The 20,159-nt window shown below is 42.4% G+C and overlaps 1 pseudogene; it reads left to right on the top strand.

Moving 5' to 3' along the window:
- The first annotated feature begins 13,307 nt into the window (after window positions 1–13,307).
- On the top strand, window positions 13,308–19,798 carry LOC125488024 (annotated as a pseudogene).
- The last annotated feature ends 361 nt before the right edge of the window (window positions 19,799–20,159 follow it).

A 20,159-nucleotide genomic window follows, 5' to 3' on the forward strand; every position in this document is an offset into this window, starting at 1 on the left:
TCTCCTAATCCCAGCGCATAATCTCACACAGTGTCCCACATTATATTCCACCTGCCAACTGAACTTTAAGGGAATCCCGAACAAGAACTCACCCCCCGAGTACCTCTTTCTGTGCTTCAGGTCTGGCAGCATCTGCCCAGAGGGAGATAAAGCAGAGACAACGTTTCGAGTCCGGGGGCGGCCGTCCTTCGGAAGAGTCCGCTTTGGGACTTGATGCACCGAAACACAATTTCTTCATCACTTTCACCTCCCTGTCTGTGTGAGTATTTTTCATTCTGATACATATTACTGTGTTTGGCGACACCCAGAGCTGGTCCTTTTGTGTTTTTGTTTTCCCTCCTGAAAGGATTGTTTCTCTTTAGAGAGTTTTTCTTCTGAAGCAGCTGCCAACGGTCACTCGGGGCACGAGGCGGCCGTTAACCGCCATCTCGCGCGCGGGGGCGGTCCCACCCAGAAAGGAAGGGTGTTGGGGGAGAGCGGACTGTGTCGGTAAAGTCCCGTTTACGAAGGTTATGGTGGTGGGGGAGAGGAGAGATTCCGCTTGGGTCTGGCCTCCCTCCACCCAGTTATCTTGCCGCTAAGCGAAGCCGAGCGACAGTTACCGATTTTATTTTACTCACCCGCGCACCCCCCTCCCCCACCCCCACCCCCTCACTCAGCCCCGAGGATTTTTATTTAAACTGTTGGGTATTGTGTGATGGCGGGCATAGCTGATGCTGGTGAAGGAAGAGGGATGCGAGGCGAGGACAACACCGTTTATATTGCCTCCGGGAGTTGCTCCAGATGCGGGAAGATCCTCGGGGCATGGGAAAAGAGAGAGAACTGGACACTGGAAGAGTTGGTAGGATTTGGGATTCTCTTCCTCAAACACCGGCCTGTAGCAATTCAGTTGTTAAATTTAAACCTGAGATAGGCAATTTTTTTTTTATTAATCAAAGGTTATGGGCTCAAGGCAGGCAAATGGAGTGAGACCTACGGATCAGGCGGGATTTAATTGAGGGACGGAACAGGCTCGAGGGGCTGAATGGCCTCCTGCGTTTCCTGTGAAACATGTTTACAAATTTACCAGAACTCTTCAGTAAAATCTATGAATTAATAAGGATAGATAATCTATACCAAAGCAGGGCTCGCTCTACTGAAACCGCTGGGATGGGGCTGTGTATTTCTTACCTTACAGTTACTGCTGATTGAGTCTGCTATATGACGCTGTATTCCCATGTTGAGAAGCTCACGGTAGCAGCCCCCTGCCTCATCCCATCCATCGTAATTTTTAAAATTTGGTTGATGAGTTGATCACCTTTAGCTCAGCCAATATTGCCCATCCCTAATTTCTGTTGAACTGAGTCACTTGTTCGACCATTTAAGGGGTAGTTAAGAGACAATTGTATGACAGTTGTTTGGAGTCACATATAGGGCAGGCCAGGTGAGGGCAGCTATTTCCTCATTCCTAAAGGGTATCAGTGGATCAGATGCGTTTTACAACAATCAACATGTGGTTAGACGGTCACCATGAAGCCAGCTCTCTCTTCCAGGCTTCATTGACCTCAAAGTTCACCATCTGCCTCGGTGGGATTTGAACCCATTTCCCCAGACGATTGGCCAGGGATTCTGGATCACTCGCCCAGTGACATTACCACGACACCACTGTCCTCCACTGAAAGGGAAAAACACTGAAACTTGCGGTGACCAGGTGCACAATGCATTCCCTCGACCCTGCACCTTTAAGGAGCTGAGGATCTCAAAATAATACTTCACTGTCACAAGATATGGTCCCTATTTTGCAGGGACTTGTTCTCAGTCATAGAGTCATACACCACAGAAACAAACCCTTCAGTCCAACCTGTCCACACTGACCATGTTCCCAAACTAACCTAGTCTCACCTGCCTGCACTTGGCCCATATCGCTCCAAACCTATCCTATTCATGAACTTACCCAAATGACTTTCAAATATTGTAACTGTACCTGCATCCACCACTTTCTTTGGTCATGTAAAAGCAGCTACTAGCTGAAGCCAAACTGGGCTTCAAACAGGCACTACAACTGGCAATGTCATTAAAAAAAAATGTGGTAAGTGGAGCTTATGAGTTACAGGCTATTCTAATGGAAGTGGACAGACTCGATAAGCTGACTGAGCTTAAGAAACATCTCTTGAGTGAAGGCAGTTGCATAGCTTCACTCAGGAGGGAGTCTATGTCAGCCCACAGCAAAACCCCAAAACAAAGCCAAGCCTCAGCCAAATGGTTAGAATTTTTCAAGGATCTGCTTTGGCAGGCCATTGTAGTTGTTGGTATTCTGACTCGAGACAGTAAAAGAGTTCCAGTAGGTCTGAATAGAGTAAAAGGACTCCTGGGCTGGTATTCAGGGGAGTCCACACCTGGAAAGTCCACCTCTATCTGGGTTGGAACAGTCAAATTGCTATTCAATGTTAGGGCTGCCCATGACTGAGTAGCACAAAATGGCTGACAATGCAGCAGAACATGACTTACAGTGACATTTTTAAATTTAAAATTTTTAAATTAAATTTAGAAATTTAAAAGTTCCAAATCTAATTAATTGGCAACTGGTACAGCTGGCAAATAATATTTGAATACAGTGTTCATTGTGAAAGCTTCAAGGAGAAAGATAATAAAGTCTGTGAAAACATCGTGACCAGGGGTGGACAACAAGTCTGTCCATTTCAGTGATTAGCAAGCTTGACCTGTAAGATGCTGTACCCAAGAGCTAATTACAGAGGGACAACTCAGCTTTGCTGACTAATAGTAATCAAAGGTGGGGGTGCAAGTGCGCTCTAAGTTAAAATTGTATAAGTTAAGATGCTTTTTGTGTGTTTTTTTTTGCTGTGCCTTTGTGCTATATGCTGTAACTGAGCTGTAAATCGCAAATCAATGTCATCTGAATCCACCCCACGACTCGGACTCTCATTGAAAATATGAGCTCTAACATCAACATCCAAATCAGATCCAATCAAAATAAACGTCTGACTGAATGGTCACCCAGTCCTAATGGAGGTTGGCACTGGCTGTATCAGTGATTGAGAAAGCAAAGTTTACAAAAATTCGATCTAGACTTCAACCTTCAAGTTGGCATAAGACTTGCCTTGGAAACAGTTTAGGGAAGAATCACTGGATGATTCCAGTGATGAAGGGATCCTTGTTTTAAAAGTCCAATGACACTGGACTAGAAATACATTCACTTATCTCTCCACAGATGCTGCCAAAGAGTGTCTCCAGTGGTTTTTGTTTTTTGTGTGTTCCAAGATATCTTTGTTCCTCTACTTCAGGTTGCTTGTGCTTCCCCAGTCCCTTGCTGTGTTTTGTGTACATTAACGATTTTGATACAAATGTAGGTTTGAATAATAACTTTGTAGGTTACATGAAAATTAGTGAAGTAAATATGCAGACAAAGGCCTCAGACTACAGAGCGGTGGCAATTTGAATTTCACCCTGAAACGTGAGGGGATGCATTTTGTCAGGACTAACAAGGAAAGGGAGTGGATAATAAACAGTAGGACCTCAGGAAGCACAGTAGAGCAGAAGGACATTGGTAGGCATGTCCCATCTTTGAAGGCAGCAGAACGGGTAGATAAGGTGGTTAAGAAGCTAAATGGGATACTTACCTTTATCGGACTCGGCATTGAATACAAGAACAAGGTGATTAGGGAACTGTATGAGACAATGGCCAGGCCACAGCTGGAATACTGTCTGCAGAACTGGTTGCCACACTAGAGGAAGGATGTGATTGCACTGGAGACGGTACAAAGGAGATTCATCCAGTATGTTATTGAGGCTGGAGCGTTTCGCTTTGAAGAGAGACGAGATAGGCTGGGGTTGTTTTCAGTAAACTGGAGAAGGCAGAGAGAAAAAAACATTGTGGTCTACAAAATCATGAGGAATATAGATTGGGTTGATAAGAAGAAACTTTTCCCTTGGGTGTGGGTAATGAGAAGAGATTTAAAGTAAGAGGCAGGAGGTTTAAAATAAAAGTTTTTCACCCAGACAGTGGTGTGCATCTGGAATTCACTGCCTGAAAGGGTGGTAGAGATGTGAACCATCACAATCATTCGAGAAACATTTAGATGATTGTGCAGCATCGCAGCATTGAGAGCTACGGGACAAGTGCTGGAAAATGGGATTTAAAATGGACGGATATTTGATGAGTGGCACAGATGTGATGGGCTGAAGGTCATGTTTCTGGGCTGCAAAAAATCTCGATGGCACCATCTGCCGCTTTCTAATGGCAAAAACACTCTCTTTCACCTCTCTCTTTCCCTCGAGTTCCCTCCCCCATTCTCTGGACTCCACTAAACCCTTAGCAAAAAGAACCAAAAATCTGCAGACACTGGAAATCAGAAATTGCTGGAAAAACTCAGCACGTCCAGCAGTATCTATGAACAGAAATCACAGTCAACGTTTCGGGTCCAGTGACCGTTCCGTAGAACTTCTTCCGTGAACCTTCCCCACTCTGTTTCATTTCAATTCAAGCCAATCCTCGCCCCGACTCCTTCGAAGCATGCCCAATCAGATAATCGGAACTCCCGGCTACAAACTACCGCCTGGCTTTCTATTGGCTAGAGAAGGATAGTTGGCGGCCGGAAGGACAAGTCAGGAAAAGGCCAGGACGGAAGCCCCGTCCACTTGCTTCAGGTGACGGATCGGACCCGGAAATTTGTGTTTGTTACAGTCGGTTGGAGATTTCCAGCTGTAGTGAAGACGGTGAGAAAAGAAATTAATGTTCTCTCTGAAAATGTTTTCAAGAAGATTGAAGTCAGGATGAGTTACAGACTGGTGCGAGAAGTCCAGGTGTCGTTTGCAGGGAAAAATACCAACCTTCCCTATTCAGGAGGATGGAGATCCCAGTGAGATGAGACGCTGTGTGACCCGGGGAGGATGGAGATCCCAGTGGGATCAGACAGTGTGTGAACCGAGGAGATGGAGATCCCATTAAGATCAGACATTGTGTGACCCAAGGAGGGTGGAGATTCCAGTGAGATCGGACAGAGTATGACTTGGAACAGGTGGCGATCCCAGTGAGATCAGACAGTGTATGACCCGGGGAAGGTGGTAATCCCAGTAAGATCAGACGGTGTGTGACACGGGGAGAGTGGAGATCCCAGTGAGATCAGACAGTGTGTGACCCTGGGAGGATGGAGATCCTAGTAAGATCAGACACAGTGTGACCGGGGTCAAGTGGAGATCCCAGTGTGATCAGACAGTGTGTGACCCAGGGAGATGGAGATACCAGTCCGATCAGACAGTGTGTGATCCAGGGAGATGGAGACCCCAGTGAGATCAGATAGAGTGTGACCCGGGGAGGGTGCAGCTGCCGGCTGTAAGATGAGACAGTTTGTGAACATGGGGTGGATGGAGCCAGTGGGACCAAGGCAGAGCTCAGACCATGCACATATGTGGGTTGTGCAGCCTGTGCTGTTGTTTGATATGGCATTTATTGGTTCATATTCACCAAATTTGAATCGCATTTTCCACAACACCTTGTTGTCTCCTGACCTGCTCTCCTGGTCTCTTCGTCGTATGAGTGTTGGTCCCACAGCCGAATGGTGAGAGATCTGCCAGTTCATGACATTATAGGTTATAGTTGAGTGCAGGTCCTCTGTACTCATGGCCCACAAGCAGCCTTCTTGGTTATCAGGTATCACTTGCTGGATCTGTTTTGAGTCCAACCTACTTCGTATGCTGGTCGTGCCACACAGCACAATGGAGATGTCCCCAAAGTGAAGACAGGATTTTGTTTCCACCTGCCAGTTGCTAGATTTGCCTGAAGAGGACTGTGCAGGGTTGACTGGATAACTTATTGTCATTTCCAGTGCCGAAGTCAATGTCTTGCGATCCATACTATTTTTGTTTTTAATTACTGTGTCGTAGTTGTTTCGTGTAACTGAGTGGTGTGTTCAGCCACTTCAGAGCCAGTTAACAATCCCTCACATTGTAGTGCATGTGGAATCCCCTGCAGGATATTCTGTGACAGGAATAAGTCTGGCTTTATCTTGCACACTGCGCCTATGAATGCTCCCAGTGTTGAGTCTGGGCTGAGGGGAGCCCATCCGGAACTGGGTTGTAGAGACAAGTGGGACTAACAGGATTACACAAGGTAGCTGTCAATGTCACAGATGAGGAAGTGATGGGCCTAATGGTATTATTGCTGGACTGTGTATCTGGGTTTGAATCCCAAATTGCAGTTTGTGATATCTGAATTCAATGAAAATCTGGAATTAAGAGTCTTAATGGTGACTGTGAAACATTATTGTTTCTTTGAAAGATGCATCTAGTTCACTGAGGTCGTTTAGGGAAGGAAATTGCCATCCTGACCTGGTCTGGTCTACTCTACATGTGAATCCAGACCCACAGCAATGTGGTTGAGTCTTAACTGCTGTCTGGGCAATTAGGGATGGGCAATAATTGCTCCTGTAGTCACATCGTGTGAATGAATACAAAAAAAAATCTGATCTGGAGAGTTCATCATAAGTTTCAATGATTTACTGATAGGGAAAGGATGGAACACTGTCCTGTTTAACAGGCAATATTCTCCTCACTGCAATATTCTGTGTCTACCCCTTCTATTATATATATTTATTACAGAGTCTGGGAACACCAATGTTGCTGAAGGGTTAAACAGGGAAGAAGATCCAACATCTACAAAGTGCTAGAATGGACACAGGGAGGTTCACAAACTGCAGCAAAATATCATTTCTTTCTTGAAAAGGGCCCCTGAACTCGTGCAAGAACCTGAAGCTCAGACACGAATAAGGAACAAGATGGACTGTGCAGAAACATGGAAGTGAGTAACCACTCAGATAGTAAGAACTGCCGATGCTGGAGTCAGAGATAACACAGTGTGGAGCTGGAGGAACACAGCAGGTCAAGCAGCATTAGAGGAACAGGAAAGCTGACGTTTCAGGTCGGGACCCTTCTTCTTTGGTCTTCACCCTGGAAAAGGAGAATGTAGGTACGGAATTCAGAAAAAGGAGCTGTGAGGAACTTGCACAGTTTGACATCAGAAATGGGAGGTATCAGAGCCTCTGTTGGGCTTAAAAACAGACAAATCCCCTGGCCTGGATTATTTGCTGTGGGAGGTGAGGTAGGAACTTGCAGGGGCTCTGACACAAATTTTTAATTCCTCTCTGGCCATGGGGGGAAGTGCCAGAGGCCTGGAGGATAGTTATTGTGGTGCATTTTTCAAGAGGGATGGAAGAGATGAACCAGGATGTTACAGACCATTGAGTCTCACATCACTGGTAGCAAACTATTGGAGAAAATTATGAAGAAGAGAATTAATATCCAAGAGGAAAGGAATATGTTAATTTCAGATAGTCAGCATGGCTTTATCAGAGGAAGATCATGCCTAACAAATTTATTGGAATTTTTGGAAAATGTGATCAAGTGTGTGGATGAGGGAAGTTCAGTTGATGTAGTTTATATGGATTTCAGCAAAGGTTTTGACAATGTTCCATATGGCAGACTGATTGAGAAGGTTAAAACACATGGAATTGAGGGAAACTGGGTGAGATGGATCAGAAACTGGCTTAGTAATAGGACACAAAGGGCCGTGATAGAAGACTGTTCGAGTGACTGGAAGCCGGTGTCCAGTGGTGTACCACAAGGATCAGTACTGGGATACTTATTGTTTATTATATACATAAATGATTGAGATGAAAATGTGGGGAATTTTTAAAAAAAGTTTGCAGACGAGACCAAGATTGATAGGGTGATTAATAGGGAAGAAGATGGTTGTAGGTTGCAGAAAGATAAGATGGATTGGTCAGAAGGGCAGAACAGTGATCGATGGCATTTAACCTGACAAGTGTGAGGTGGTGCATTTTGGAAGAAACAACAGGATAAGAGAGTATTTAATGGATGGCAGGATGCTGAGTAGCTGAGAGGAACAGAGGGATCTTAATGTAATTATTCAGCGATCCCTGAAATCGGAAGAGCACGTGATCAGGATAGTTAAGAAGACAGATGGGACACATGCTTTCATCAGTCGTGGCAGAGAGTATAACAGCAAGCAGGTAATGCAGGACTTGTACAGGTCGTTGGTTAGGCCACAGCTGAAGTACAGGAAGGAAGTGGTCACATTAGATGGGTTACAGAGGAGATTCACCAGGATGTTGCCTGGGATGGAGCAATTGAGCTGTAAGGAGAGTCAAGATAGACTTGGGTTGTTTTCTTTAGAGCAGCGAAGACTGAGGCGAGACATGATTGGGGTGTATAAGATTATGAGTATAGACAGAGTGAATATAGAGTAGCTGCTTCCTTCAGTTGAGGGTTTTAGAATAAGGGGCAGGAGATCTGGAGGGAATTTCAGGAAAAACTTTTTCACTCAGTGGGTGGTGAGAATCTGGAATGTCCTGCCTGGGAAGGTAAAAGAGGCCAGAAACCTTACAACCTTTAAAAAAATATTTGGATGAGCACTTGAAATATTATAACATTCAGGATATGGACAAGTACAGGTAACTAGGATTAGCACACTTTTAGCGGTAGTTATGTCGGTGCAGACTCAATGGGCCCAAGGTCCTTTTCTGTGCTATATGACTCTGACTGTATATCGAGAGCTGTTACAGTCACAGGTGGAGGGAACTCCTGAGTACTGGAACATGCAACTGGTAACTGGTATTGGGACTGGAAGGTGGGTAGAGTCAGTGATTCAGAGCACGTACTTCCTTAACAACAGTGAGACTCCAAGGAGGCCACCCCAAGTGGAGCATTGGTAAGAGGCAAGTGGGACAAAGGATTAGGAGAAAGATAATAATTGGAGATTCTATAGTCAGGAGATTAGAAGGACTGTTAGAAAGACATGAGCTGTGACCAGGTCATGGAGGGTAAGTCGCCTCCCTCGTACCAAAAGGAAGAACATTGTATTTGTAGAAGGTATATTCTAATTAAGCACAAGAAGTAATAGGCAAGGCTTCAGGGTTAATGATTTCTCGATCATTTCGCATTGGTCTGTTTGAGGAGAGGAATATGAGGCAGGTCAACGCATGGTTAAGGCCTTGAGCAGGCGGGAAGTGTTCATGTTCCTGGGTAATTGAAGCAAGTTCAGATTGAGGGGAAAGGACAGCTGTGACTTTTAAAAATCTTTCATGGGATGTTGGCATCATTGGCATTTGTTGCCCATCTCTAATTGTCCTTGAACTCAGTGACTTGCTTGGCCAATTCAGTGGTCATTTCCAATGTGACCACATTACTGTTCGTGTGGAGTCACACACAAGCTGGACTAAAGTTAAGGAAGTATTAGCTTTCCTTAAAGGACTCCAGTGAATAAGATGGGTTTCTCCTACAGTGAGTGACAGTTTCTGGTCGAGGTTTCAATTCCAGCTCTGACTAATGAATTGAACTTAAATTCCACCAGCTGCTGTGTCCCAGCAATATTAACTTGGGCCCAGTGACATAACCATTGATTGATTGATTGATTTCTTGTCACAGGTACGGAAATACAGTGAAAAGCTTTGTTTATGAGCAGTACAGGCAGATCACAGCAAGCAAAGGATAAATTGATCAAAAAGACATAGAGGCATACAGGTTACTTTGCAGGTTACATTATTTGAGGCGAGCGTACATTCAACAGTATGATAACGGCCAGAAAGAAGCTGTTCCTGAACCTGTTTGTGCGTGTGTTCAGGCTTCCAGATCTTCTGCCTGACGGAAGAGGTTGTAGGAGGTCATTACCAGGGTGTGATGGGTCTTTGATGATGTTGGCCGCCTTTCTGGGGCAGCGGACCATGTATATAGAGTCCATGGATGGAAGGTTGACTTCCGTGGTGGTCTGAGCTGTGCAAACCACCTTCCGTAGTTTCTTCCATTCCTGGGCAGAGCAGTTGCCATACCAGGCTGTTATGCACCCGGGCAGTATGCTCTCTGTAGTGCATCTGTAGAAGTTGTTGAGGGCCGTTATGGACATGCCAAATTTCCTGAGCCACCTGAGGAAGAATAGGCATCGTTGTGCCCTCTTGACTGTCACATTTACGTGGGAATTCCAGGACAGATTGTCGGCTGTTGTCACTCGGAGGAACTTGATGCTCTCAACCCTCACCACCTCAGTTCCGTTGATGTAGATGAGGGTGTGTTCTGCTCCTTTCTTTCTGAAGTCAATGATCATTGACTGGAACAACCCACCACCAGCAATGACTTTGAATCAGTGGGCAGAGTGTCCACCAATGTGACTGGAAGTTTTGAAGTATCAAGGTCTGAGAATAGATCAGGCAGTTCATAAAGCTATTGGAGATGAAACTGTTTGGTTGGAAGTTCCATGATTTTGACTCTGTGATGAGGAAAGGACAATATGTGTCTAAGTCTGAGACTTGGAGGGGAAACTCATGGCAATAGTATTTCCATATGCCTTTTGCACTTGGTCTTCAGGAAGGTGTGAAATTTTAGCTGTAAGACAGTGTTTAGATCTCCATGGAATTTATTGGAAAAAGACTTTGATTATCACTAGGAGATAGCATGAACTGCAGATGCTGGAGTCAGAGACAACACAGTGTGGAGCTGGAGGATTACAGCATGTCAGGCAGCATCAGAGACGTAGGAAAGTTGACATTTCGGGTTGGGACCCTTTTTCACTCTGCAGAGAGACATAATTAGATAGGCCAGCCTTGTGGGATTTCTCCCCTGTCATCCGCACAGTGAAAAAATGACAGAATTTCACTGTTAAGAAACACTAATTCAGAATTCAGTTATTCCCAGGGGTTATATTTAAATTCAGACTATGTGTAAACAGTTAAAGTATGGGAAGGTATGATGGACAAGGGAGACAGGCTAATTGAATCCCTTTATTTTCTTCACCTTCTGTTCATAAACAGCGGTTTAGTTTTGAACAAACTGTGATGAATTTCCCTGATGCTGGCCATCAAAGAATAATGGTGGGGTTAGGGGGCTGTGGTGCTCATCGATCAACTAGTCTTGTTAATGGAAGAGTTTCTGCCCCATCTGGTCAAATCCATTGACCACATGCTTGGAGGAAGAGTTGTTTCCAGCACCTCTGTAGGCACAATGCATTTTGAGATGTCTGACCTGTTAGCGAGCCAGTCTCAGAGACCAGAAATCTGCACTTTTTTTGTTTCAGCACTTTCATTGTCTCCACATGATGACAGGGGAGAAATTCCACAAGGGTGGCCTCTTTAATTATGTCCTTCCGTAGTCCAGCTGGAACTTACGACCAAGTTGTAAATCATTGTGATATGTGGCAGATGTTTTAAAGCGCCAACAAAGTCAATCGTTCTGAATGAAAGGAGAGTCTTTTTTTTTAATTGTGTGGACAAGACACAAGGAAACAGTACATTTCTTGATGTGTTTTGAAGGCTCTTCAGGAATGAGTGAGATCGTCAAAGATACAAAGTTTCCTTTGTAAGAAAACTCTGGAATTTATATTTGTGAAATTTATCAATGTATGGGGTGGTCAGAGGAAGTTGTGACAGGCAAGGTGAAGGTAAGTCATGTTTGACAGATATGGTCAATTTTGAAGAATAGGGACAGGCAGATTGTACAGGTTTGAAGACTGTGCTTGATAATCCGGTCCACATAAATTTAGTTACTCATTACAAGAGGAATTATAGCCAACTGAATAGAAAAGTGATAATGTGTTTTATTTATCTGAATCTACAATCACTAAGTTATTACAGAGTGTAAGAGTTACCATCTATTCCTGTTGACAAAATTCTACTGGGACCGAGTTGAACGGAGGATTGAAGAAGGGGTGATGGTGTCAGCTCATTATTAACAAGTAAGAGGATTTTTAACAAAAAAGAACATTCAGTAAGTTGGAGGAGCACAGAATGGGTTCCAATTATATAAATCACAACAATATTTACAGACTAACAGCAAAAGAAATGCTGACAGTCTCGTGCTGTAGTAATATTGGAGTTATTAATGGATCACAGTCATTGTTCACCTACAACAAACCCAGACATGAAGTGAGAAAAACACCAGCAGTTCAGAGCTTTCAGACCTACAGATAAGAAGTCACTTGTGTCTCCTAAGTCTGTCACACATGTCATAAGGAAAAGTTAGCTTTCACAGCTTTAACAAAATCTTCAACATTTTACAGTAGAAAACAGGACAGATCTTCCCACATTTATTGTTTGTATCTAATTCTTCCACCTAAACTGATCTGTTTTTGTTTAATTTTTAAATTATTACCAAAAATTTTCTGATGCATGGTGGTGTATTTAAAGTAATGATTTGTTCATTTCAAGTTGAATTTCTGCCAGACTTCCTTAGACTTTCTTCAAGGCTTAATGTTATCTGTCAGAAGATAAATGGTGATTTTGCAAAAATAACTTGTTAAAAAGGCATTGCTCACAGCTTAAAATAAAGGTGCTGATGCAATTCAGTTCTTACATGTGAACTGACTGAACATCGGAACAATCAAATTCATCCTATTTCTCACAAGAATGTACACATACAGAGGTAAGACTTGCAACAAATCCATCACGAGTCAAATAACACACGGAGAATGATGTTGAGTCCTACAAACTAAAACACAAGCAGGTACAGATTCAGATAGACATATTCTTAGCCATTTTGAAATCTTGTACCACTGGAAATCTGTGTTCCCTCTGAGTCTGTGCTCTTCATATCTCCCTACCTTCACCTGATCAGTGGTGGCTGAGTTTGAATCAGGCCTGGTGTGATGGTGGGTAAATTGGAGATGGTCATGCCGTTGAATGAGAAAGAAACATGGTAATGTATTCCGTTATTGCAGAAAGTAATCCGTTGATAATTCTGTGCCGTGAGCATTACTTCCCACTTGTCAACCCAATCCAGGTTGTCATCCCGGGCTTGCTGCACATGGTTGAACACAGTGGTCCCTGGAGCTAAAATAATTCTCCTCCTAAACAACGACAGTGTGCCTTTGCACAGGTATGAGGCCAACAAATGAAGTGCTTTCTAGAAAAAGGTCATTGACCTGAGCCATAATTTTGAATGATGAACAAATGATGCTCCAGGGGCTGAATGGGCCACTTCTGTTCTTCACTGTTTTTCTCCTGGTCAGAATGGATCGGTAACTGCTTGCTGTCCTGAAAACAGTTCTGAGGTACAGTTGATGGACAGACCATGCTCGAGGGCAAAATGGCTTGTTTCAGATCCCATCTTGGCAGAAGATGTTTACAGTATACCAACCCATATTCACCGTGGATCAAGACATGGTGCAGTAACTGCTTTCTAACTCAAAATAACCAGGGAATCCCATTTCTGAGGTGATCCTTTCCTTCTCATTCACAGTGTTTATCTTTCACTCCACTACTCAATCTATTAAGGATTATTCTTTACAGGAAATCACTGAGCTTGCGGAGATGGGAAACTGGGCGGACAGTTCCAAACCTCTCCTCAACCTAGCAATGGAGAAGGGCTCTGAGGCCCGAAGGGTGCTGTGGGAAACCTTTGTAAAAATGCACCATGGGTTACCAAAGTTAGATAAAATACTGAAAGAAATACAGGAATATGGTACAGTAAAGTCTCGCATTATTTAATTTCAGATTGGAGCTTTCATGTTTTGAAATACTGTTACACAGATCTGAATTGATGAAATCTAAATAATCTGATCCAATTCATTGCATGGATATCATCTGAAGTTGACCTGAAATACTGAGCCACCTGAAAGGTAATTAAAAATATGGAAATCTTACGCTATTTTATTTCAGTTCTGTAAAACAGAATGTTTGATTTTGGCCGTTTATTTGGAGTTTCATAATCTGATCATCTAAAGCTCAGAAGCTGGGAAACACAATTCCAAGTAATTGGATTATACTTCAAATCTCAACTATTTTACATAGATTCAACTTAGAATTCATACAGTTTCTCCTGCATGCTGTAAATATGTGGGAGTTGCATTATTTCAACAAAAGAACCCGCTGATCACTGTTAAGTATAAATTTTAGACAGTGGATTCCAGTAGCATGTGAAGCCCTGTCCACACCTGGCAGGATCCTGATACACTTAAAAGCCTATCCCTGTGCACCTGGCATTTGAAAATAACAATACTTTGAGTCAGACATACATAGTTATGTCCTTCTGAGAGAGGGCAGAGATGTGAAAATAAGTGAATTGAAACATTTTCTATTCACTCACAAGATGTGGATGTAGCCCAGTCAGCATTTATTGCCCACCCCTATTTGCCCAGCGGGTAAAGAGTCAACCACATTTCTGTGGGTCTGCAGTCACATACAGACCAAACAAGGTAAGGATGACAGATTTCCTTCCCTAAAGGACATTAGTGAACCAGGTGAGTTTTTTTCAATGATCAACAATGAATTCTTGGTCATCATCAGTCTCTTAATTCCAGGTTCTATACAGAATTCGAATTCCACCAGCTTGTGGGATTTGAACCCAGGTCCCCCAGAACAATAGTTGATTAAGTCTAGCGATAATACCATAAGGTCATTGCTTCTCTGAATTGACATTAGGTCTATACAATTGAATTTGGCCATTCGGCTCAAATGTTCTTCGTATACCCTCTCCCATCTGCATTCCTGTAACCCTTCTGTTTGTTTAGCCAGCAGTGAGGTCCATGTTCTGGGGTAATGATGTTTGACCTGTATTATCTTCTGGGTTGATTGGTGACCACCTTCATTTCCAAAAGAATATTTCTACTCGCCTCCCGTTTCCATTTACTTTGTCCATAAATCATATTCATGATATGAAATACCTTTATTATGTGAACATCACCCTTATCTCTCCTGGAGTGAGTTGAGTCCTGGCCTATTCGGTCTTCCTTGATGAAGATAACCTTCCACTTCTGTCAGAACTTTTTGAACCATATCTCTTTCATGTTTATTATGTGGCAACTAGAACATTACTGTGATGTGGTGTAATTCTTTTTAATCTTATGAGAAATTAACAATTAGAGGGGAATTATCACTTTTGTAGAAATCTCCATGTTCAGTAATTACAAGGACTAAAAGAATTTAAATCGTTTTTTCAACCATCCATCACTTTCAAGTGATGTTTTCATGAACTGAGGTTTAATTTCTACACAAACCTATATTGAATCTGTGCACTAAATTCAACATTTCACTGTCCAATGAAAACAAATTGAGACTTTTTTGTTTTTCTTCAATGTTAATATAACTAACATTGAGAACCATTTTCTGTCTGTTCTAATTGAAAATGTTCAGCAGAAACTTTCCGGGTCCAAACAGAAACACGAAAAGTGGATACTATCCGAATAAAAGAGAAGGTGAAAGTTTTCCAGCTGATTGATCGATACGCTGTGCTAACGGTCAATTCTACTGTTCGAGAATGGACATGAACTGCTGGTAAGAGGCCTAGACCGTGAACAGTGGAGACAGAAACCTCTCCGTATGAACTGGAAAAAAGCCAAACTGATCAATTGTTCTGTAGCCGCTTTTCTCACAGAAAATCTAACTCTGGGAGTTCAGCAGCAGTGAGTCCCAGGGATTGGAAAACGACATTGAGCAAAAGATTGTTTATGACTGGGTCTGTTTATGACGAAATATACCCAGAATTTCAATTTGTTTTCAGTTTTAAATTTCAGGATTTGAACGGTATTAACTGCAGGATAAATCTGAGAAACCTGGTACTGGATCAGTATCCTTAGTTTCGGAATGTTCTGGGAGAGCTCTGGAAGAACCCAGAGGGTTTCCTCTTTATATTTGATGGTTTGGCTGAATTCAAAGACATTAATGATTTTTCTGACAGCCGGAGAAATCCAGAACCTCAGTTCATGTGCACTGATCCTGAATGCTAGTGTGAAGTGTCTGACATTGTGTACAGTTTAATCCAGCACAGGCTGCTCCCAAAATGTTCAGTGCGAGTTACAGCCATCCCACTCCATTCCATTTATTGGAAATGGCTGAGATCAGCGTCTGGGCTGAAATCCTGGGTTTTGTTGGTGATGAATGGAAGGAATATTTCAACGGGTTTTCTGAGAATCAGACGGTGCCAGCAGCTGTTTTCAAACACGTTAGAGGAGAACGAGATTCTGTACACCATGTGCTACAACCCTTCGTACCGCTGGATCCTCTATGTCACTGGGTCTCTTTTTCACAGAAAAAGACAGGAAACAGCAGCAAGTTCCCAAGACTGTCACCCAACTATGACATTCTGAAAAGCTGTGGCTGAGAGATTGAAGACCCGTGTGATGTGTTACTGAAGCTTGGTGAGATGGCCTTCACAGGAGTCTCTGAGAAGAAGATTGTGTTTAGAAATGGAGATTTGATCCAGTACAACCTGCAACCCTCCCAGTTCCTGTCTGGGTTCATGATGGAACTTTTAGAGAGAGATTATTCTGTCCACAGTGTGGTTTACACATTTCCACATCTCACCATCCAAGAGTTTGTAGCTGCACTCGCACAATTCCCGATTGCAAATCCCAAGAACATCCTAAAGCTCCTCTGTGAAGCTCACAGCAAGAATGATGGCAGACTTGAAATATTTCTCCATTTTGTTGCTGGTCTCTCCTCCCCACATGCAGCCTGGCCCCTGGGGAAGTTTCTGGGTCCATTTCTTCATCAAACAACATGTCAAGTGATTGCGTGGATGAAGAAAACCCTTGTCAGAGTGGCTGGAAGTGTAAAGAGTCACACTGGGAAAAGAAGTCTCCTGATGATTTGAGTCTCAGAATAAAGCACTGGCTCAGTCCACAGTGGGATCAGTACAAATACTTAACTTTGATGAATTGTGACTGACCCCTGTTGACTGTGCAGTCCTCTCTCATGTCATTGCGTTCTGCGATTCAATAAAACAGCTCGGCCTACGGGACTGCCACATTCCGTGTGAAGGACTCCAGCAGCTGATATCCATTCTGCACAGATGCCACACCTTGAGGTAACTGCTTGCTCAGTTATTTTCACTGTTGATAAACCACTTGTTATGTTGCAAAAGAAACAAAACACCTTTTTCAGCTCAAACAAAGGAGGCAGAGTCAGAACATTTAGAAATTAACACAAGTGTAAAATGCTGAGATGAAAAATAAGAATGATGCCTTTGCTAAGCAGTTATTGGTATGCTTAGTGGATTCTTGTAGAACTTGACCATGGAAGTGAGGTAAAAATGAAAAAGATAGTATTTATTAACAAGACTAGAATACAGATATTCAAAGTATTTTAAATACATGCTGTGGAAAAATAATTTTAAAACTATACAAAAAATTTAGATCATCAATTTTAAGCCTCTTATCTCACAAGGGAAGACAACTGAAGTGTTACCAGAAATAATACACTGGTTCCTTACAAGGTGTAGGAAGTATTTTAAATTGAGATAATTACATCAGATGACTTTTTTCAATCGAATTAGTTGTATGGATCACAGTTCAGTAAGAGAAGAAACCTGCTGTTTTAAAGACTCCAAATCACGAATTGTCCAGCACGTTGACATGATCTTACACATAGGGGGCAGTCTCTGATAAAATTCTCAATGTTAAACAACAGGATCCAGCCCTGCACCTTGTTGTCTCGGATTTTCCAACAGTCCACTCCCATATGTGAGCATCTGCTGGGAGCTGGGGGCTCCTAGGAATTCCCTTGAAATAAAACAACAGCTGCATCAGTAGTAAATATGCAACCTGTTGAATGATGAATAAAGTGGGGAACTCCCCTTCTCGACAAACCAAGAGAACAGCAATATTTCAACATGTCATGACAGAGAATAAAATTTCTTCCTTGTGTAAAATGGAGTGGAATGGACTTTATAGCAGCAGTTAATATGGTTTCATGGTATTTCCCTGAAATATTATCAAGGTTAAAATGATGTGCAGTTATCAAGTACAAGGAATTGCCACCTGATCATTTAATTCATGCAAAATTGTGCCATTCTCATAAATTCCCAAACTTAGCAACATGGAAAATGAGAGAAATTTTCCAAAACTTAGCGGGCCAGTCACTGAGCTTCTGGAGATTATGTCTGCTTATGGAGGAAATATACTGATGCGAACGGAAAAAGAAAGTTGAATTATTTTTACCGTTCTCTTCTGTCTGTGACAGAGGTGGTTTTATTTATTTTCTTTTTGGAATTAGGCCGTGCTCTCTCCTCCAAAATCCACGTTTGTGAAGTTCAGTTTTTAAATGACTCTCAAAAACTATTAAGGATTGAAACAAAAAGCCTGATTTATACAAGTGGGTGACTGGGGGATAGATCACAATAATTGTGTAATGCAAGCACACACACACTTATACACTGGAACAAGGAAGAAGGAAGAGAAAAGGATGAAAGTAAGTTAAAATATGAATTACTTGAATCAATACAAGTATCTTATTTTTTAATGTGAATTTGAGTCCAGTAATTGGATGTCCAATGAATGTTTGCAGTTAGCTAGTTGCAGATGTGGTGGTGGATTACAGTTGAAGGTGCAGTGATAAAATTATTCTATGTGGGGTATTTGTTTACTTTGCAGGTGATATAAAGGATTCTCACCAGAAATAAAACTTCTGAGAATTTTTTTTTTCCTGTATTCATTCAAGGGATGATAAATGGCCAGGCAGCATTTATTGCCTATCCTTAATTGCCCAGCGGGCAGTTAAGAGTCAACAACATTATTGTGGGTCTGGACTCACATGTTGGCCAGATCAGGTAAGGATGGCAGTTTCCTTCGCTAAAGGAAGGACATTAGTGAATCAGAGGGGTTCTTTCCCAACAATTGGCAATGGATTTATGGCCATTAGACCCTTAATTCCAGATATTTCAATTCCACCATCTGACATGGAAGGATTTAAACCTGGGTCCCCAGAACATTGTCTGTATCTCTGGATTAACAATCCAGTGATAATAGCACTCGGCCATCGCCTCTACTCCAGATTATGAATAGTTGATGTCTAACTTGACGAATTAAAACTCTTAAGACTGTTATTAAATGCCTCCTATACACATAAACATACAGACAGACACACATAATATAACAAAAATGGTGTTGTGGATGGAGGGAAAAAAACGAGAAGGTAGTCCAATAGCCCCTCTCTCCATTGTGTTCGCTAAGATGATGTTTCCAGGACTTGCTGTTCTTCAATCGCCCTTCTCCAGGTTCACTTCCTTGCAGCAGGCACTGAGTGACTGATTCACAAATTATAAAGTCTCTGACTTATTGCAGCAAATGGTGACAAAAAAAATAAACTAGCTTTCTTCAAGCTTCATATATTTTCTACAGCAGCAACACACACCACCTCCCCTTCAAGAGGTCTGAAGACTCCTGGCAGTGTCGATCACACCCACAAGCTGTTCAGCTCCTTAGGAGCCAATCACACCTTTGTAGCAGACAGGTGGTCTTTGTCATCCACAGCTGGTCACAGCTCCACAAACCACTCAGCAACTTGTTGCAGGCCAAATCTCATTTTCTCCACACCCTCTGCATCCAGCCTTTCTACAACCATCTTCCTCACTGATTCAACAAACCAGCAGTGGAAATGCCACTTGCAACGAGTTTCAGTAACTTGCATTTTAATGCTACAATCCCTTTTACAATTTTTCAATTTAACACTGTCCTTTTCCTATTTCAGTCTACAATCAAAAATATGGAAAAGTCAAAAGATAATGCTTTATACTAACTGAAAACCAAAACTAGTTCCCGTTTTTCAGCCTCCTTGTCAAAATTCGATACATATTAATGCATTTTTCACTCTCTCTCTGTTTAGACTGAGTGATAATAATCTCAGAGATTCCAGAGTGAGATTACTGTGTGCGGCTCTGAAGAATCCAGACTGTAAAATAGAGAAACTGGAGTAAGTATCAGAGCGAGAGACTGTTCACAATAACTGGATGTCTGATATTGTTTATTATCATTGTCATCAGAAATAGTGTCATCTATTATGTTATATATTAGGAGTATCTGTGATAGTATTAATATCAAATATTGATAGTGAAAATGGACAAGGGGTAGAATGCACAAAAGACTAAATTGCATTTGTTGGTCGTGAGAGGAACACCTGACATTGATCTAATGCTGTAATATAAGGGTAGGCGATGGCCTAGTGGTATTATCATGGACTATTAATCCAGAAGCCCAACTAATGTTCTCGGGGACCCGTGTTTGACTCGGTGGAATTTGAATTCAGTAGTTTTAAAAAATAGATGTCTGGAATTAAGAGTCTACTGATCACCATGAAATCATTGCCAAATGTCAGAAAAAACCCATCTGGTTCACTAATGTCCTTCAGGGAAGGAAAAACCTGCCACCCTCACCTGCTCTGGCCTACATG

This window comes from Rhincodon typus, chromosome 48 (assembly GCF_021869965.1).
Source record: "Rhincodon typus isolate 14 chromosome 48, sRhiTyp1.1, whole genome shotgun sequence".
NCBI lineage: Eukaryota > Metazoa > Chordata > Chondrichthyes > Orectolobiformes > Rhincodontidae > Rhincodon > Rhincodon typus.